This window comes from Doryrhamphus excisus, chromosome 2 (assembly GCF_030265055.1).
Source record: "Doryrhamphus excisus isolate RoL2022-K1 chromosome 2, RoL_Dexc_1.0, whole genome shotgun sequence".
In the NCBI taxonomy this organism is placed as follows: domain Eukaryota; kingdom Metazoa; phylum Chordata; class Actinopteri; order Syngnathiformes; family Syngnathidae; genus Doryrhamphus; species Doryrhamphus excisus.
Window position 1 is genome coordinate 20,742,601 of NC_080467.1, and position 21,598 is coordinate 20,764,198.

Here is a 21,598-nt window from a genome sequence, read left to right on the forward strand (position 1 = left end):
CGGTGAGGGCACGGGCAGATGCCAGCGTATCCAGAGAAGCTCTGCAGCTGTGTACCGGATCAGTTCTGCCATTGGGTGGTGGCAGAATGAGAGGAATTCCAGAAAAGAGCAGATCAGGTGAGAAGCTTGTTGGTCCACAACGTGTCTGCGGCCAGGTGCCAACTTACAGCAGGTAGGCGAGAAGTTGGCAAGCAGGCACAAATAACACAGGAGCAGAGGCTGGATCGGTAATCGTACGCAGGAAAACCCTTCAGTGCTAACACAATAGTCCATTCAGCCCATATTGATGCAATAAAATCAAAAAATACTTAAGAAAAGTTACGGGAGAGTAGTGGCAGCCAGTCGCGCCAGCGTTCACTCAACCGGAACCGGAAGCAATTTGAAAACCATAATAATGGTCTTTATACATAAAGGTGCAAACGCTTGAGAACAAAAAGGCATAGTGCACATATGTATGTGGTAGGTTACTACGTATTAAAACAGGAATGAAGTATTAAGACGTCCAGGAAATGTTTGTGTAAAGGATGGTCCTTGCCCTAAACAGACACACACGCACAAACCAGTAAAAAAAATGTATCAAGACTGAATTCTTAATTGTCAATTCAGAAAAAAAAAAAAAATTGTCAACACACCTTTTCTGTCATGTCCTGCAGTTGGTATACAGAATGGGAGTTGACCCTGTTCTCCTCTGTAGCTGGAAAACACACAAATCTGACACTCTATCAGCTTTTTATCCTTAGCATCCCTCGCTTTTGCCAGGCTTAGTCCTCACACAGGAAGTCTGTTCTCAGCTTTTCACGCAGCAGTGCCTACTACAGGGAGAGTGTCAGGGATCAGCCAGAACGAGGACCACACGAGCGTCACAGTTCAAGATGTTTATTGAAGCTCCAGCAGAGATCAGGAACGAGTCTTTATTCGGCAGAGGCACAGGCAGGGGTCAGGCGGAGATCGTGGTCAGGGCAGGTCAGGTCGTTGTGGCAGGTGGTCAGGACAAGGCAAAGGTACCGGCAGGGGTCAGGCGGAGATCGTGGTCAGGGCAGGTCAGGTTCTGGTTCTGGAGTCAGAGTCGAGCTGTGGGCTGAAACAGAGAGCAGAGCTTCGTGCAGGCTTGCAGACGATCCGACAAGAGGCACTGAGTGGGGGAGGCTTATGTAGAGCAGGCAGGGCAGGTAATCATTGGCTGCAGGTGTGCAGAGTGTGTGTTGGAGGGAGCTGGGTGTGGGGTTGGCTGGCCAGGCAAAACAGAGGGAGAGACTCACCAGGAGGAAAATAGCATGGGGAGAATGGATCATGACAGAACCCCCCCCCCTCAAGGGACGGCTCCTGAAGTCCCCAAAGCTGGTGGTGTGCTAGAATTCCTCTGACAGGTCAGAGTCGGCTGCAGACTATTGGGGTTCAGGTGGTCTTGGCTGGGTGGCCTGGCGAGGTGGGCGGCCCCGTCGAACGGCAGGCTGGTCAGGATGCTGCTGATGGAACTCTCTAATGAGAGTTCGGTCCAGGATCCTGTTCGATGGCACCCAGCTCCTCTCCTCTGGACCGTAGCCCTCCCAATCGACGAGGTAGTGAATGCCCCGACCCCATCGTCTGGAGCGGAGCAAGCGCCGGACGGTGTAGACAGGATCTCCATTGATGAGGCGAGGAGGAGGGGGAGCAGGTGTCGGGCGGACCAGTGGACTCTCCTGGAAAGGTTTCACTCTAGAAACATGGAAAGTTGGGTGTACCTTCATGGATCGGGGAAGTTGAAGTCGGACTGCCGACGGACTGATGACCCTTTGGATGGGGAAGGGACCAAGGTAGCGAGGAGCCAGCTTCTTCGACTCCACCCGAAGAGGCAGATCCTTGGCCATCAGCCACACCTTCTGGCCAACCCGGTATGTTGGTGCTGGGGCTCTCCTGCGGTTGGCACTGGTGGTATAGCTGCTGACCGACTTGAGGAGTGTAGCACGGGCTCGGGACCAGGTTCGGCGGCATCTGCGTGCATTGGCCTGGGCAGATGGACAGGTGGCCTCTTCTTCCTGACTGGAAAACACAGGTGGCTGGTAGCCATAGACACACATGAAGGGTGACATGCCAGTAGCAGAAGAGATGAGGGAGTTATGGGCATATTCGATCCATGTCAACTGTTGTGTCCAGGCTTGAGGTTTGCGAGAGGCCATGCACCTCAGTGCTTTTCCTAGCTCCTGATTAGCTCTCTCAGATTGGCCGTTAGATTGGGGGTGGAAACCAGAGGTTAGGCTCACAGTAGCTCCTAGGAGATGGCAGAACTCCTTCCAGAAAGTGGAGGTGAATTGTGGCCCTCGGTCTGAGACAACGTCTCTTGGCAATCCATGAATGCGAAAAACATGGTCAATGACCAACTGTGCAGTCTCTTTGGCAGATGGTAATTTAGGTAGCGGAATGAAATGTGCCATTTTACTGAATCTGTCAACAACTGTAAGGATGACTGTCATACCGTTAGATGCAGGCAGGCCTGTGACAAAATCCAAAGAGACATGGGACCAGGGACGAGTGGGCACAGGCAGAGGCTGGAGTAGTCCGGCAGGAGGCTGGTTGGTGGACTTGTTTTGGTTGCAGGTTGGACACGCTCGCACAAATTCCTTGACATCCCTCTTCATAGAAGGCCACCAGAAGCGCTGAGCGAGGAGATGGTTGTGCGAGCGGAGCCAGGGTGGCAAGCAAAACGGGAGTCATGACCCCATTGTATGACCTGGGATCGAAGATTCTCCGGGACAAAGAGCAGGCCGTCAGGGCACGCACTAGGACCGGGCTGATCCTGGAGGGCCCGTCGAACCTGTTCCTCCACCTCCCAGGTCAGGACTGCTACCATGCAGGGATCAGGCAGGATTGGGGCAGGCTCTGTGGAATGTGTGTCATCAATCTGGAACTGGCGGGAAAGAGCATCTGGTTTGGTGTTACGTGAACCAGGACGGTATGACAGAGTGAAGTTAAAACGGGTGAAGAATAAAGCCCAGCGGGACTGCCTTGGGTTCAGGCGTTTAGCAGAGCGGATGTACTCCAGATTTTTGTGATCGGTCCATACCAGGAACGGGACTGTGGTTCCCTCCAGCCAGTGGCGCCACTCCTCCAAGGCTAGCTTGACCGCTAGCAGCTCACGGTTGCCAATGTCATAATTGCGTTCTGCAGGGGACAGTCGACGGGAAAAGAACGCACAAGGATGTAATTTATTGTCCTCACCTGCCCGTTGAGAGAGGACAGCCCCGACTCCTACATCAGACGCATCCACCTCCACGACGAATTGTCGGTCAGCATCCGGCATCTGGAGGATGGGAGCTGAGGTGAACCGGTCCTTCAGGGTGGCAAAGGCCTTGTCAGCCTCTGGGGTCCAAGCGAAGGGCTGCTTGGTACTGGTCAGCGCAGTCAAAGGAGCAGCGACTGTGCTGTAGTTCCGGATGAATCTCCGATAGAAGTTGGCGAACCCCAGAAACTGCTGCAACTTCTTTCTGTTCTCCGGAACAGGCCAGTCTGTCACCGCCGAGACCTTCGCTGGGTCCATCTGGATACTGCCATCTGCCACGATGAACCCCAGGAAGGTTGCTGACTTGACGTGAAACTCACATTTCTCCGCCTTGACATAGAGGGAGTTCTCCAGGAGGCGGCGGAGGACCCGCTGGACATGGCAGATGTGTTCGGACATATCCTTGGAAAAAATCAAAATATCATCCAGGTAAACGAAAACAAACTTATTCAGCATGTCTCGCAACACGTCATTCACCAGGGCCTGGAACACAGCTGGAGCGTTGGTGAGGCCAAATGGCATGACCAGGTACTCAGTGGCCGGATGGGGTGTTGAAGGCCGTCTTCCATTCATCCCCCTCTCGGACTCGGACAAGGTGGTAGGCGTTCCTGAGATCCAATTTTGTGAAGATGGTGGCTCCCTGGAGTAGCTCAAAAGCAGAGGTCAAAAGAGGCAAAGGGTACCGGTTCTTGACTGTGATGTCATTCAGTCCACGGTAATCGATGCAGGGTCGAAGTGAGCCATCTTTCTTCCCCACGAAGAAGAATCCAGCACCGGCTGGAGAGGAAGAAGGGCGAATGATCCCAGCGGACAAGGAGTTACTAATGTAATCGTCCATAGCCTTTCGTTCAGGAGCAGACAAAGAATACAGACGGCCCTTGGGTGGAGTGGTACCTGGGAGGAGGTCAATGGAACAGTCATAGGGACGGTGTGGTGGCAGGGACATGGCTTTGGATTTGTTAAAAACCTCGCGTAGATCGTGATAGCACTCAGGAACGTTAGAAACGTCAATAGCGGAAGCAGGTGGGACTGGGCAGCGGTGCAGAGAGGCAGAGTGTAAACAGGTCTGATAGCATCTCTCACCCCATTCCTTGATGGTTCCAGAGACCCAATCAAGGTGTGGATTGTGCAGGCGGAGCCAAGGGGAGCCTAGAATGAGAGGTTGATTAGGTGAGCGAAGTAGGTGGAAGCTGATTGTCTCACGGTGGTTGCCTGAGATCATCATGGAAATGGGTGAGGTGATACTGGTGATGGTGCCCAGGAGATGGCCATCCAGAGCGCGGACGGGAATGGGTTCGGGTAAGGGGCGACTCTCAACTCCCAACTGGCAAGCTAAATCAGTGTCCATCAGGTTAGCTTCAGCACCAGAGTCTATCAGAGCGGACAGGGTGTTGGTTACATTGGGAGAGTGAAGAGAAACTTTGAAAAGAGGTTTACTGAAGTTGGAGGGTTGCAGGTTTGTTGGGCTCAGCCGGACCCCTCCTACTTCCGGTGAGCCCCGTCTTTTACTGAACAAGTGGCGACACGATGCCCTTCTCCTCCGCAGTACAGGCACAGGTTAAAGTCGAAGCGATGTTGGCGCTCTTCGGGAGAGAGCGAGGCACGACCGGTCTCCATGGGTTCAACGTGATCAGCAGACGCAGAGGTTGAGTGCGTGGTCAGAGATCGGCGATCACGAAGAGTCTGGCGCCCCCTCTCTTGACGGCGGGTCTGGATCCTGCGGTCAATGCGGACAGCTAGGGCGATTGCTTCATCCAGGGTGGAAGGTCGATCATGGGAAACCAGCTCGTCCTTCAGGTAGTCTGCCAGGCTATGGAGGAAGACATCCACCAAGGCCTCCATATTCCAAGAACTGCGTCTCGCCAGGGTTCGGAAGTCGATTGAGTAGTCTGCCACTGACCTTCGACCTTGACGGATCGTCATCAGAGCCTGTGATGCTTCATCTGTAGACGATCCCAAGTCAAAGACCTTCAGCATCTCCTCAGCGAACAGGTTGAAGGAAGAGCACACAGCTGTCTGGCGTTCAAATTCAGCCGTTCCCCAGAGTCGTGCACGGCCAGTCAGATGGGTGATTGCAAAACCCACCCTTGCTCCCTCCGTAGCGAAGGTTCTAGGTTGCAGAGCAAACTGTAGTCGACAGCTGGTAAGGAATGCCCGAACCTGTGCAGGATCACCATCAAAGCGTTCAGGGTTGCCGACCTTGGGTTCTGGAGCAGTGGTGGTGAAGAATGGAACAACAGAATCAGACATGTTCGGATCAGACTGATGTGGGGTAGGTGCAGCGGGCGGTGGCTGGTTGGAGAGCAGATTAGCGATCTCAGCCAATTGCTGTTGTTGTTGCTGAATCTGCTGCTGTTGTTGCTGGCTGAGCTGAAGCAGAGAGGACATGTCAGCAGCCATGCGGCTCACCTTTCCCTCAGTGGATTCCAGGCGTTGCATAGCGGAGGGTGTTTCGGGTCCTCTGCTGGGAGAACTGCGCGCTGGGTCCATGTTGGTCGGATCGTACTGTCAGGGATCAGACAGAACGAGGACCACACGAGCGTCACAGTTCAAGATGTTTATTGAAGCTCCAGCAGAGATCAGGAACGAGTCTTTATTCGGCAGAGGCACAGGCAGGGGTCAGGCGGAGATCGTGGTCAGGGCAGGTCAGGTCGTTGTGGCAGGTGGTCAGGACAAGGCAAAGGTACCGGCAGGGGTCAGGCGGAGATCGTGGTCAGGGCAGGTCAGGTTCTGGTTCTGGAGTCAGAGTCGAGCTGTGGGCTGAAACAGAGAGCAGAGCTTCGTGCAGGCTTGCAGACGATCCGACAAGAGGCACTGAGTGGGGGAGGCTTATGTAGAGCAGGCAGGGCAGGTAATCATTGGCTGCAGGTGTGCAGAGTGTGTGTTGGAGGGAGCTGGGTGTGGGGTTGGCTGGCCAGGCAAAACAGAGGGAGAGACTCACCAGGAGGAAAATAGCATGGGGAGAATGGATCATGACAGAGAGAAAGAGAGACAAGTTAGTCAAATAAATCAGTAACTGTCATATACTTATATTCATATACTTTATAAATGTTATATATGGCATAAAATGTACTGCCACTAATACAAATCTTTGAGCTTTGCTGTTCTCAGCTCTTTGTGCAGCAGTGCCTACCACAGGGGAGATAAAGAGACAAGTTAGTCAAATAAATCAGTAACTGTCATATACATACTGTATATACACACACCCACACACACTATATACTTTATAAATATTATATATTGCGGAAAAAAAGAGGTCTGATGACTACATATCAGCAACGCTGATACCGATAACTGTTCTCATGTCTTCATACAACAGCGCCTACTACATGGGAGAGAGAGAGAGAAAGAGACAAGTTATTAGAATGTTCCATCATATAAGTGACATGAAGTTTCAGGAATAGGGAGAACATGGAGAACATGACTATGCCAATACTGCCGGTTCAGAGATGATAATACAGTAATTCTGACTCGTGTATGTATCTAGTACATATAATAAAGCGACATCTTCCGGTTGGGGCGAAAGCGTGTGCAGCAGCATTTCTGAAAGGCAGCCCATGAGCAGAGGTACAGCATACCTAGCCTTCAGGTCACAAGCACGGAGTACTTACGTATGTGAGATGGCGTGGATGGATGGAGGAGAGGAAATGGCCACATGGTCATTGCAAGCAAATGTTCATTGGGGACAAGACAGCATGTGAAGACCAGACCAGGACCTAAAAAAAGATGTTAAGATACAGTACACCGGACTGTGGTAACTGTTGTAAGAATGCAGAACACCTGACTGAATGCAAGACTGCGGTTGAGAAATGTAAATGTGATCACTCAGTGTCTGCTTTTGCCAGTTGTTGCCTTGCCGATGAGCTGTGTATAGCCTCTGGACTCAAACAACTCCAGTATAGACTTCTTACCTTTTGAAAGCAGGTCCTCGTTGAAGTCACCACAAACAACAACGGGGTGGCTATCCATCACTGCCAAGGTGTCCAAGAGGCTTGTCAAATTAGGTAGAAATGTGCCCAGACTCAAGTTCGGTGGTCGATAAACAGTAGCCACCACAGCCGTGATCGGCACCATGACTTTAACAACCAAAAATTCAAGGTCTGGCACATTCTGAACAAACCGGAGGGGCTGGCCTTGGAGTTCCCTCCGACAGTAGGCTGCAACTCCGCCTCCCTCTTTCGCAGCCGTGTCTGGCCTGTTTAAACAGGAAACAAGTCTGTTCCGTACAAAAACAGCGTAGTCCTCCAGCTGCAAGTGCCGCGAGATGGAACCAGACAAATGCGTTTCCGTCAAACAAAGCACATCAGCCAGTCTCAGCTCATGATGAGATTTGATGTCCTCTATGTGACACGCAAGGCCCTCTGTGTTATGGTGGACAATCTTCAAAGTCGGAGAAGGCCCTTGTGCAAAGTGCAACAGCGGTCTGACAGACAAGGAAGAAGCAACATGCTGTCCATTGCCAAAGCAATGTTGGGATCAGCATATATTTTCTTCTCATCCAAGTCCATGATCTTCAGTCCCAGGAGCGAGGTCGTGCGACTTAGAGCGACGTAGGCCATTCCAGGTTCAAACACGCGCTTCAGAGATACGACCGCAGAAGATAGCGTCATGCCATGCATCCAAAGGCCAGTTTTGCGGGGAATTGCCGCCTCATCAGTCCTTTGATGCTTAAACTTTCCTCTGACTTTTCTATGTAGGCCAAATCATCCCTGAAGTTTCTTCCGAAATTTCAGGCCTGCTCCAGGATTGTCCAAGAAATGCCACGAAAAGTAACAGCGGCCTGTGGTCCACGGACAATGTTCATGATGGTCCCGAAGGTGCTGTTCACGAGACCATCCTCAATGTCCAAGTTCCGGATGATCATGACTCGCGCTCCTACAGCGGCTTGCAGGTTGTCGGGCAGATCTCTTTTCCTCCCGGTTATCATGTTGGACACGATGACCAATTGTCCGGTCCGGGGGTCTTTTCTGTAGTTTTCTGCCGGAATGTCGACCACATTCAGTTTCAAAGCTGTCACATTTGCACTGTTGTGTTTGTCAACCTCCTTATTGGTTGCAATAATGTGGAGCGTACTGGTGTGACACTGCGATGTTTCAACGGTAGCCTGCTGCAGTAAAGCCCGGTCACTTTCATACAAGGGCTCCTCCTTCCGCTTTTCCCTTACCCTATTCAAAAGCTGGGCAAAGGTCAGGTCCTCCTTCTGTCGCATGATCTCTGTAAGTCGGACCAACTGATAGTTGGTCCAGAGGTCAAGGACATTATCCTCATACACACAGAGGAGTTTGGCCCTTCCAGTAGGTGGCAGCTGGTAAAAGTCCCCAACTGCAAGCACAGATATCCCTCCAAAGGGCTTCCGGTTGCCCTTGATTGGCTGGAACCGTCAGTGGACATATGCAAAAAGATCCTTGACATTTCATCAATGATTAAAATATCCACGTTGGAAAGACTCACCTGCAAGGTGTCCAGCGCGTTGTCGAGTCCTTGATATGGAGGCCTCAAACTTCTTGGGAGCTTCAAGACAGAGTGAAGGGTTTTCCCAGAAATGTTGAATGCAGCTGTGCCGCTAAATGACGTCAGCAGAACCGTAGGCTGAGACAAATCCGCATCGGCACGAATGCCGGGAAGCTGCCGAAAAAATCTTGGTGGCCTCCTGGTAAATGCACTTGATGACATGCGACTTGCCACATCCAGCTCTCCCTGAGATGAAATAATGACAGGGCTCAAGGTCGCGATCAGAAACACGCTGCAAACACCAGTCGCGTACGGCATAGATTGATGATGTTAAGACTGCGGTACATCCTCCTCACAAAGTCCGGACTCAACTAGGGTGATTCAAAGACCGGCAGCGTTGGGGCGCTGGAAAGGTCAGCCTGATAGGCAGGAACGTCATCCTGCTCATCCCGCTCGTCCGCTGCGTTTGGCATCATGGCCTTCAGTGGAGCAAGACATTCCAGGCCCTCTGCTTCCACCTCTGGCGCAAAAGAGTTCAACAGCTGGACCCTCCTGTTGGAGTCGCTCCAAAGCCTTGTCCAGTTACTTCGCTTGGCCCTCAAACCGCTTCATTTTCTCATCAATGATGGCCTTCGCCGGACCTAGTCTTGACCCTCCGTCCAGGGACAAAGACTCATACGTTGGGTGGGAGTCGCTGGTCAACTCGTGGTCCATCCTGTGGGGCAAGTAGAGTTTGAGAAGGGCCCTGTAATATTTTTCAGGAAACTTTGTGATGGAAAACCGTGTGTATCTTATGATGGCAGGTTTTCCCATGGTCCTCTTCTGAATGCAACCCATGTCGTTCAAAAGGGGAATGACATTTGGCCCTTCTCTCTTGTAACCATAGACCACCCTGTAATCAGACGCAAACTCTGCCAGACACATATACTCAAACCCCTGCATAGGTGGTCTGTTGGCGTACTTTTCTGGCAAACTTGACATCCAGACTTCAGCTGAATCTGGGTGCATGGTTATAAGCCGACTCATGGGCAGACTCATTCGCAAACCGTCCTCGTCGGTTTGGAGGAAAACCACATTATGTGAGGACTTCTTCAGGGACAAACTGCAAGTTCGTGCCACTGCTTCCTGAGCACTTACCTCTCTGTGCTTTGAATACACCTGCATGATCTTTGGCATCTCCTCCTTCTGGTTGACATCGGACTTTTGCACGTCCTTGATGACAGATTTGAGGAACTCGTCATCTCGTGCGCCGGCTTGGAAATGTACGACATCATGTACATGATGCAGCTGATATCATCCAGAATATACTGGATGTCCATGTTGGCGTTCCACGCCCGCAGCACATGGGGGTTGTAGGCATTAGTCCAACGTTCTTGCAGTGTACGCTTAAAGTGCACAGCCATCCCAGTACTGAGGTTCTCAACGTAGTGACCCAGGGTCAGCTGGCACACGTTGAGCAGGTCCGTCAAATCCTCCGGAACCCGTGTGTCCATAAGCCTCTCTCTTATCTGTTTCAGCTTTTCCTTGGACTCCCTCAACTGCCTGGCCATCGCGTGGAGCTCCCGGTGAGCTTTCTCCCAGTATGCTGGTGTTCCTCGGAGTGGCTGCATAAATCTGGTCGCTTCCCTGCTCTGTATGAGCCGCTCCAACGCCTCCTTGTCCTGGATCATCCGGTTCAGAATTTTCCTCCCATCTGCAGTATGAGGTTTTCCCTTCCGCGTCTGAATAGACATGCTGTTATTGGCCATGTATGTTTCAATGACAAATTGGGCAAAGAAAAGGTAGCCCTGATCTTCAGCAAAGTGTGGATCCACGGAAAACAATCTGGTGTTGAAGTAAGAACTTGGTGATACTTAAATGATCCTCTCCTCATCCATCGTGTTCTTTCCCGTTGGGAACAGAACAGGAAAGGCCATGGCCTCCAGCTGCGGCACAGCAAAAATCCAACAGGCTTGTTTTGTTGGGCAGGAGCAATGCTGAATATCCCATCCCCAAATGAAAGACTTTCCTGTGAAATGTCAAGCGGCTGCATGCATGTATCGAGCATGAGGCCCTCCTGATCACATTCAACATGCTGTGCCTGCGTAACTTGGGCATTGCTGGCCTCTTGCTGCATGACGGCGGGGCGGATGGCTCCTCTTCCCCTTCAAGGACACTTTCAGCTGCTGCACTCTCATTGATGCACACATCCCTGTACTGTGGATGAGTGTGTATCAGCGTCCTGAGCCCTACTATAACATTCACCATATTTACCGTATAAAAATGCTGATGTCCTGAAAACCGAATGTGTCTCAGAAGCTTTACCTGCAGCAGTTGAGCTTCGCTACGTGGCCTAGGTAGTGAGTTCACTGCTGCTTCCATTTCAGCACGGTGGCATACAGTACAAACACATGTGGGCCCATGTGCGACTCTGAATGCAGAGTTATAGTCATGTATTTAGTCTTTACTTGAAGCGCGCATTGTAATTTGTGCCGAATACGCTGCCCGGTAAGACTGTTCTTTTCGCAACGCTGAACATGATGTAGCCTTACATTAGAATGTCCGTTTCTTATTTCATATTTCTTATTTTGAAAATAAGGATCATTTCTATGCTTCTGCATCCACGTTTTCATGAAAACCGCCCACCTTTGCTTAAAACCTGGATGGTTGCGATATTTATCTCTTAGATACACCCTATATCTTGCCTGGAAAGCTGGATCCCGGTGATACCGCTCCCTCTGATATAACGTTCATCTCACCTGAATATCTGGATCCAGGTGATACCCTTCCCTGAGGTCAGCTTCTGTCGTTCAACAAAAGCCAGATCAGATTGATACTTTTTCCCAACATATGCTGACATTAAAGTATTTTTGGTTGTCAGACTTCTGTGATATTTTTCAGCTACGTGCATATTCTGTTTAGCTGTTTAATTAAAGCTAAAGTTTCTATTTTATGTAAAGCTGTTTAATTTTTGTTGATGGTAATTAGTGTCTGTTACATACTTGACCTTCATTTGTAGATGTTTTTTTTTCACGGGGATCGGGTTCTTTTGAAGCTTCATACGGTCTACATTGTTGGCACTTGAGTGCCTCTTTCATAGACGCATGGTGGTACTATCAGCTCCTCGTGATCTGTCTCAACACATTCTCTTATTGCTGTGTCTGTTACTTTGGTGGGCTCTGAAATTATTACGACATCCAACTGTACCTGTCTGTCACTTGCTATCTGTTCTAATCCAAAGGAAACTGGTACCAACTCGTAGTTTGCATCGAGTCTGCGATCTGAAAGGAGCTCATGCACATGGTCGACTATCATCATCATATCATCATAATCACAGTTCTGTTTGGGTCTGGCAAACCTACTGAAGATCGACTGTGCGAATCAAAAAAACCGTAGCATCCTGACCTATCACGAAAAACCGCAAAGCACTCTGGAGCCACAATCAGAAAAGCATGAGTGACATCTTGTGAGAGGCACTCAAGTTGTCTGGCAAGTGGCAACAAATAAGGATCTATTAGGGAATTGCTGCGATCCCTCACCAAACCAAATTTCGGCTCCAACTGTGTAACTGTGTATACATTGTTGTCGGTGTGAACTATCTTTGGCATTTCCTCTTTGGTTAAATGATTGCTGATTAAACGTAGTTCTAGCCCACATACTGTCCACCCGTAGAGTGCGTCTCCATTTTCAAGAACTCTGTCAAGAACGTCTGCATCAAAATGAAACCCCTCAGCATGGTAGGCCAAGAACGTCAGTGCCATAAACGTGCACTGAATATTGCGAGTGCAATCGTCAAATCCATCTGGGAGTGAGTGGCCAGGACAGTACGAATGCGTCGACCAGCTTCTGTGCCACAATCCTGAAATGTATTTGTTGTGTTAACATACATTTGTGTAATCATGTTAGTTTTTACCATAGAAAAGCTTACATTAGCCTTGTTTTATCAATGCAACTAGATCTAGTAGGTGTATACATTTCCTGTGTTAAAATTACCGGGCTGGTTTCATCCAGGACAATGTGCAGTAGTGGCATTGAGGACTTTGTGCAGATGTCTCTCTAAAGCACTGTCTCTGGACTGCAAGGCGGTGATGGTGTTGACGGCATCTAAAAATGTACACACACCACTTTACTACCAATGCACACACACGCTTTTACAACCAGAACAACATTTTGTTTTTCTCCTATGACATTTTGTTCATTCATTCGTTTTCTACCGCAGTGATTTTCAACCACTGTGCCGCGGCACACTAGTGTACCTTGAGAAACTGCCAGGTGTGCCGTGAGGAATTATCCAATATCACTTTTTATAGTTAACATTGATTAATCATCATTTGCAAATATTATGTCAATAGCCATGAATATATGGACCCAAATATTCCAATTGCATTTGGTGTATTTGCTCAAACGGAAAGAATTGAACAGGGATGGAATATTCCTTTAACCAATCCAATTCAGGTGTCTTGTACCCGCTCAAACGGAAATTTGTCAGGGTACGTTCTTCTTCGTGGTGTTTTTCTTCTTCTGTTGTTTATTGGCGGTTGGTAAGCAGCTTTCGTGTGCATTAGCGCCATCTGTGGAACAGAATCTAAACACTTCTATACTTTATTCACAAGTCCAGTTTTATTAAAAAATAATATATATCATTAGAAAACGTCCCAAGTTTAATTATAAAATATTAGCAAGATTGAATGTGATCTTTTCCTGTTAAAATTTATCCCGGGTGCGTTCTTTCAGCGCATGCTCAGATATGACGTAACACGCAGATCCAGACGTTCTTCACTTTTAAAAATGGAGGCCAGCAATCGGCATTGGACTAAGCAAAGTTTGTTTTTGATTCAAACTAAATTTCAAGACTGGACAGATGAAAAACTGACAATACAGAGTTATTCCAACAAGTGAAAGAAAAACTCTGGGAAGCCGGTATCACGTGATGTTGATGTTTACGTTTTACTGCACATGACCCATTGACTATTCTGGTTGAATTTCATGGTGCATGTAGACAAGAGATTGGAATATTCCTTTCCATGGATACCATTGTTTCCCGAAAGGTCATTTGGAAAGAGAAAACTCGTCATGTAAAAACGTGGCTACTTTGGCGTGTCTGTGGTGTAAAGACTGGCAGAGCAATGTAATATTGGTCCGTGTGGCAACACCTACCTTGTTCCTCCCATAGACTTTTTGATGCACGTGTGAGGTCATGGTGACATTTTGGAACATTTTTGGTTAGGGGTGTGCCACAAGATTTTTCCAATGTAAAAAAACGTGCCGTGACTCAAAAAAGGTTGAAAAACACTGTTCTACCGCTTATCCTCATGAGGATCGTGGAGGTGCTGGAGCCTATCCCAGCTGTCTTGGGGCGAGAGGCGGGGTACACCCTGGACTGGTGGCCAGCCAGTCACAGGACATATAGACAAACAACCATTCACACTCACATTCATACCTATGGATAATTTAGAGTCGCCAATTGACCTAGCATGTTTTTGGTATGTGGGAGGAAAAAAAAACCCACACGTGCATGGGAAGAACATGCAAACTCCACACAGAGACACACTGTGACATAGTTAAATATGCATATGCATAGTTGCATGTGCATAGTTACAAATTAGCTAAAATGCTAACATGCTAATAGTCATCATGCTAGCACCTAACAGAGAGCCTCAAGTTTAGAAAGTGCCAAGGTTGTCCTATAATCTCCCAACATCATGCCATGTGTTTAACGAACAACCTGAAGCTGGCACAGAAGAAGTGCTACTTTTTGTGCAGGTCTGTGAGGTTTCTTGGTCATGTGGTGGACAGTAGTGGTGTCTCAGTTGACCAGGAGAAAGTGAAAGTCATCTCAGCTTTCGAGAAGACAGACCTTATGGAAGACGATGGCTGCACCCCATCGCAGCAGAAGGTCAAGTCATTCCTTCCTTGGCATGGTGCTTTATACTATCAGCATTTCATTCCTGGCTGTTCGTCCATAGCAAAACCGCTCTACACTTTGACAGTGGGACAGAAGAGGAGTGCCAAGGGTTGCTTTGGGCGGAGACGAGCAGGCACTTTTAGAAAATTATCTCCTCAGGATTGGACTCCTGCTTGTGACAAGGCGTTCCAAGACCTCAAGAGTGCCCTCCTCAAAAGTGTGGTGCTGGCACACCCGGACTTTGACATCCTCTGTACCGATGCTTCCCTTGATGGTCTGGGTGCTGTCCTGTTCCAAGTACGCAAGCAAAACTCTCAGTAGCAGTCAAGCGAACTATCCTGCCCACAGACTGGAGTTTTTGGCTCTTAAATGGGCGGTTTGCGATAAATTTAGCCATTGGCTCAAAGGTCACAAATTTACTGTCTGGTCGGACAACAATCCCCTCACTCACATCTTGACTAAGCCAAAACTGGATGCCTGTGAACAACGTTGAGTCTCCAAACTGGCTCCGTATGCCTTTGAAATCAAGCACATTCCTAAAATATTGTATATATGTTCATGTTATAATGACACAAATGTCTGTTAAATTTAAGTGATACCTGATGTGTTTGTGGTGTCATGTTTATGTGGAACGCTGAGAACGTCACCGTGTACCCCTTACTGCTCCTAATTAGTGTAACACCTCCGGTGTATATAAGTTTTGGCCACTCCTTCCTACTTCCTTTTCATCTCCATGTGAGAGGGGTGCGTTACTCAACCACATTGTGACTACAACGTGTTTATTCTCTTCCTTCAGCCGAGAATAAAGTGCAGCAACTGCAGCAACCCGGTGCTCTTTCATCACAACGCATGCGTCAAACACCACCGGTTACATGAGTAAAGACAAACTAAAACTTTGTAAGCAATCAGTCCCTGATTCTGCCATTAGCCTGGACGGCCTCGCAACATTCAGGTCGGACAGGAGCCATGCGCTCACTGGTAAAACCCGGGGGGGCGGTGTTTGCATCTACACTAATAACAGCTGGTGTACCAACACTACCCAGGTCTCCAGTCACTGCTGTGTGGACATTGAGTTTATGATTGTGAGATGCAGACCTTTCTACCGACCTCGAGAATTCACCAGCGTCACCATTGTTGCTATCTACATTCCACCTGATGCTAACTGTAAGCAAGCCCTGAATGTACTCTACCCTGCCATCAGTGACATGCAAGCCACACACAGCATGTTTATTGTTGCTGGAGATTTCAACCAGGCCAACATGAAGACCGTGCTTCCAAATTTTTACCAGCATGTGGATTTTGCTACCAGAGGGGAGAATACATTGGACTTGGTTTACACAAACATCAAGAAAGCATTCAAAGCAGTCCCCCGCCCCCACCATGGCTCCTCAAACCATCTCTCTGTTATGCTAATTCCTGCATACCAGCCCCTGCTCACCAGAGGAAAGCCTGCTTTGAAGAAGGTGAGGGTGTGGCCAGAGGGAGCTATGTCTGCACTGCAAGACTGCTTTGAGTGTACCGAATGGGACATGTTCAGAGAGGCTGCAACAGACAACCAGCAGACCAACGTGGGAGAGTATGCTGCATCTGTAGCAGGCTACATACAGTGGTGTATGGAGGAGGTTACAGTCACCAAGACCATCATCACACGGGCCAACCAGAAACCTTGGATGACTAAGGAGGTGCGTGAAAGACTGAAGGAACGCAATGTTGCTTTCAAATCTGGTGATGTGATGGCACTCAGATCAGCAAGGGCAAATCTGAACCGTGCCATCAGAGTAGCAAAGCGTGCCCACAGTCAGAAGATTCAGAGCTTCTTCTAGGACCCATGTAACACCAGACAACTGGGGCATCCAGTCTGTCACTGGCTACAAAGCCACACCAGAATGACATCAGCTTCCTCAATGAGCTAAATAACTTATTTGGAAGGTTTGTGGCTCTGAACAACAACCCTGCGAGGAAGGCTACAGCCCCGATGAACAGTCAAGTTGGATACCACTGCAGTGTGGAGAGTCCTGAGGGAGGTCATCGTTCAGAAAGCTGCAGGCCCTGACACCATTCCAGGACGGGTGATTGTTAGGGTTAAACCCGAAACATTATCACCAACTGTGAAAGAAGACACAAAGACGTGAGATATAGGCTTGCAAGGAGAGTGATCAGAGACTGTTCAGTAACATTGTTCTGAACAAGAGAACAAGGATATCTGCTTGATCTCTGAAGGTGTGTACACGAGCATCTGTCCCGAGTTTGGACACACAATCCATATTTCCCAGATGACTGATCGGGTGCATCACAGGCCTGCACGAAGGGGCTTTTAGGAAGGAGGTGGCCGCTGTGGTGTCGTTGCGTGCAAACAACATCCTCATCCTCGACACAGTGAAGACCAAGGAGGTGAATAATCGTCGGTTCTGTCCGCTTAGACTGGCATGATTTCACCAGTACTGTTGAAAGCCTGGCCACTCGTGTGGTTTCCTTCACGCAGTGGTTCACCTAACACTGACGACAGCCCTTCACCGGCGCTGTGGATTAGTTGGTCAAAGTTCCTGTCTTGTAAACAGGAGACCCTAGGTTCAAATCCCAGCAGTGCCTTGTCGGTGTTTCTGCCACTCCTTTGCTGTTTTTTTTTCTCTCCAACATGTCAAGTAAATGTTTTGAATCAGATGTCTTGTTCTGTTGAAGAAATACCCATCATTTCTGATGTAATATGTAGTATACATGTCATATGTACTACAATGCTCTCAAAGGCAAAACCATTGTGAATTTGGACATTTGTGGGGCTAAGAAAATAGACCACATTAGCAAGAGCAAAGAGGTTGGGGTTTAACATTTAAGGGAAGGGGCCCACAACTCACCGCCTGAACAGATCTTGAACCTTGGACCCTCAGATTAAAAGTCTAATGCTCTATGAACTGAGCCAGCTAATTAATTCATGGCTAAAGGCAAATGCACCCAATCAGTCATCCGGGAAATATGGATTGTGTGCCCAAACTGGGGACAGATGCTCGTGTGCACACCTTCAGAGATCAGGCACATATCCTTGTTCCCATTCGTCACCTTGATTTTTTTTTTGTAAAATAATGAATTGAAAGGCCATATTTCCACCTATTCGACCGAGGCCAAAGACAAATCCGATCTATAGTCATTACCTGCCCAAAGTCAGTTCCCTGAACAGGTATGGAACCTGTGCCGCGGCAGTGAGAGCACTGACTCCCGACCACTAGACCACCAGGGATGGTATTCTGGCTGCACTCAGAAAGGTCCTGACAGTGTGTCCATCAAAAGAACCAAAGTAGTTATGAGACCTTCTCTGCCTACAGTACAACAGCAGGGGAATTAGCTCAAATGGTAGCTCTCGCTTTGCATGTGAACGGTAGTGGGATCGATACCTGCATTCTCCAAGGAATCCTTTGTTTTATAATAGAATAGATGTTGGGATCAGAAATGAGTCCAGGATCAGTCCCTCAGCATCCTCAGTCAGTGAGTAAATTACCAAGTCCCAATCCCAATTTTGACGTCATAAACAGCCACAGATATCAATCAAAACCCAGTCCCAATTACATTCTCCTGCCAAGCACCTTGTCTTATTGCGTAGGCAAGTGGTGCAATGGATAAAGCATCCGGCTACAGATCAGAAGATTCCAGGTTCAACTCCTGGCTCGCTCGGCAACCTTTCCAAAATAAAATGCAATTTTGCCTGCAAATGGGCAAACTGCACCTCCAAGTTCATGGATTTCGCCTGGAAAGGACAGCTCTGCTCTTCATGAGGTGCTCGGGTGTGTTGCACCAGCCTGAAGACGTCCTGTACACTACCATGTCACATTGCTTATTTATAACTGTAGGAAAGAAAAGTATTCCTTGTGTGCAGAGCTTCGACCATGTTGAGAGGGAAGCAGGGGTGTTCTGTGCCTCCATTGTCGAGGTGGCTGTGTCCGTAAGGTGGTCGGAGCTTGTCGTGGCGGTTATCCTAGAACCCATTGGTGGATACCATTGGTGAGGGATGCCATCAAGCTGAAGGAGTTCTATTAGGCCTTTTTGGCTTATGGGACTTCAGCTGACAGGAACCGACAGGCCAAGCGGTCCGTGGCATTCGCTGAGGCAAAAACTCTGACATGGGAGGAGTTTGGAGAGGCCATGGAGAATGACTTCCGGACGGCTTCGAAGAGATTCTGGACCACCATTCGGCGTCTCGGGAAAGGAAAGCAGTGCACAGTGAAGTTCTATCAACTCTAATGTAGTCTGACAGTGTGTACTTCAGGACCCTAAAATGCGCTTGCAGGTTCCATGGTGTAATGGTTAGCACTCTGAATCCAGTGATCCAAGTTCAAGTCTTGGTGGAACCTACTTGCCCTGCAGCAATCGAGTGTTTGGACTGTGTCTTCCTTTAACAGTAAGTGTATGGTGACTTATTTACTTACTCTACAAATCAGTGGTAACCCTGGATCAGGATGAGTTCCCCAAATGACTTGAATGTCTGTGACAGCTGATGTCAAGGATCAGCTGGCAGCATGTGAGGAAGATACTTGTTTTGTGTACGGGGGTACACTAGTCTTTTTGTCCAGAAGATATTTGGCTTGTCCATGTAGGCAGTATAAGACCTCAGTCGATCTTGGAGGTGGCAATTTCGGGGCCGTACTATTTTTTTTTACCTTTCCCCGGGCGGTTGGCAGCCTTGATGGGGGTGTTTCACAGTTGACTGGGTTGTGCGCTGTTGGTTATGGGGCCCGGGGAGTTTTAGGCCTGGGCTTTTGTCACCGCCATGCTGTTTTCCTTGTGGTGGTGTACTGTTGGTAATGAGGGCTGGGGTGTTGTCGACATGGGCTTTTGTTGTTCCTTCACAGTCCGCATTCTCTGCACTTGTGGTCTAAATTTTGGGTAGAGGATAATGGGGTCCACTGCCCCCATTGATCTGCTCCTTGCAGTCTTGGTGACCAAGGTGTTTGTTGCCGCTCTGTTTTGACATGCTGTTTTCTCTACCTCTCCCTGGTCTTCCTGCAGCCTTGTCAAGGGTGTTTCACACGTGGGTGGGTGATCACCCACCTGTGGATGGGGTCCACTCTCTGGTGGGTTGTCACCATGAGCTTTTGTTGTTCCTGGAGCACATAAAGGGGGGGTTGAACCCGTGACCTTGGCGTTATTAGCACCACGCTCTGACCAACTGAGCTAACCGACCACAGGTGGTGGTGTACTGATCGTTGCTCATGGTCGAAATTTTTGTTCTAGGACAATGGGGTCCACCTGCCCCCATTTGTCTTTTCCATGCAGTCACGGTGGCCGAGCGGTTAAGGCGTTGGACTCGAAATCCAATTTGGTCACTTATGAACTTTTTTTCCCCATTGGCAAACTATTATTGTGTCCGTGCCAGATACACAGGATTTCCTTTTCTACTAAAGGCACCATTGTCAAGTTTGCATGCTTTGCAGGCACTATGCTTGAGTTGTTAAATTACATGCCTAGGAAAGAGGGGCTCGTTGGTTCCAAGTCCAGTAGTCCTCTACTGGTATTTCCATGACTCTGGTTTTCATACTTTTTATCAGAGGTCATCTTAAGGTACAAAGACTGTTTTCTGGAGAAATGCAAGACCCCATGGTGCGATTGGTCTTCTTTGTACACTTTTCAGCAGCAGACATGTTAAAAAGCACCCCTGGTTTACTTCCCAGGAGCAGAAGCCTCAGACACTTTAGAATGGGGGTGACGCCACTTCAAGACGCAAGAAGCTGTCAGAAGTGTGACACTTGTGTTGGAGCCCTTGCATTCTTCCCAATTTGCAACCCTTTGTATCGGTGCCAAATGTACGGGATTCCCCCCTGCTGACTAAATGACACACGACTTATGGTGGAGCCTGTGCAGGTCTTCCTGGTCCACTACAGAGAAGGAAGTCGACAGCAACTGTGCAAAGGCACTGTATAAAGGGTGATGTTCTGAGGCACACTCACAAAGAAGCCGTCGCATACAGTGGAACAAGTCCAGCTTGATGACGATACTGTTGTTGTAGGAGGTTCTTGATGCACATGTATTCAACAGGTTCCCAGATGTGGCCTCAGTAACAATTGTGTCAGTTGTTTGCCATGCATCCCAGTTGAGATGTTCCTCTGCAGAAGAGCCTGAAACCCTGAACGGTGCAAAGCAATCTCTGAGAAACACAAATAACAGTGCACATGTGAAATAATGACACTTAATAGAGTTAATTTTTGATTAAACATTTGTGGTTAAAGTGATGAAGTCTTATCTGTCAACCCACTGAAAGCACTCAGCATGTTCAACTTTGATATCTGCCCACAGAAGAACAAGTTCAAGTCCAGGTGGAACCAACTTGCCCTGCACAATTCAAAACATTTATTTGAAATGTTGAAGAAGAAAAAAACAGCAAAGGAGTTGCTGAAACACCAGCAAGGCACTGCTGGATTTGAATCCAGGATCTCCTGTTCACCAGACAGGCACTTTGATCAACTAAGCCACAGCTCTGGTGAAGAGGTGTCTTCAGTCTTAGGTGAACCACTGCATGAACGAAACGACACGAGTGGCCAGGCTTTCAACAGGACTGGTGAAATCTTAAAAAAATGGTTAGATCAGTCGGTAGAGCATGGGAGTCTTAATCTCAGCGTTGTGGGTTCGAACACTACGTTTGCAGATCAGCACTTTTGTGGATACATTTGAAAGATATCTTTCTCTTTGTCAGAGGACCTCACAAGGTCACAGTTTTTTCCTGATCAGGGCATCCAGTTTCTGTCCCTTTTGCTGCTGTGCAATGTAAATTTCCTCACTGAGGGACGAATAAAAGTACATCTAATCTAATCTACAATTCTGAAAATTGTTGTGGTGTTGATTGGCCAAAGGGGAATTCAGAACAGGCTCGTGGCACATGACCGTTTTTGTGGTAGCTGACAACTTCAACCAGTGAAATCCATCAATTTTCTGTACCGCTTATCCTCATCAACGGACTGTATTCCCCACCCGTTACCAGTGTAGCCAAATTTAGTTTTTTAAATAATTGTCTTTGAGCTAGGGTA

At 48.5% G+C, this 21,598-nt stretch overlaps 1 non-coding gene and 1 pseudogene across 1 annotated transcript; one reads left to right on the forward strand and one right to left on the reverse strand.

The window, feature by feature from the left end:
* Positions 1-880: 880 nt before the first annotated feature.
* On the reverse strand, positions 881-10,377 carry LOC131104686 (uncharacterized; annotated as a pseudogene).
* A 6,729-nt stretch (positions 10,378-17,106) lies between these two features.
* Positions 17,107-17,180, forward strand: trnat-ugu (transfer RNA threonine (anticodon UGU)). Its single transcript has one exon. It is a non-coding gene; the product is annotated as a tRNA-Thr (tRNA).
* Positions 17,181-21,598: the final 4,418 nt, after the last annotated feature.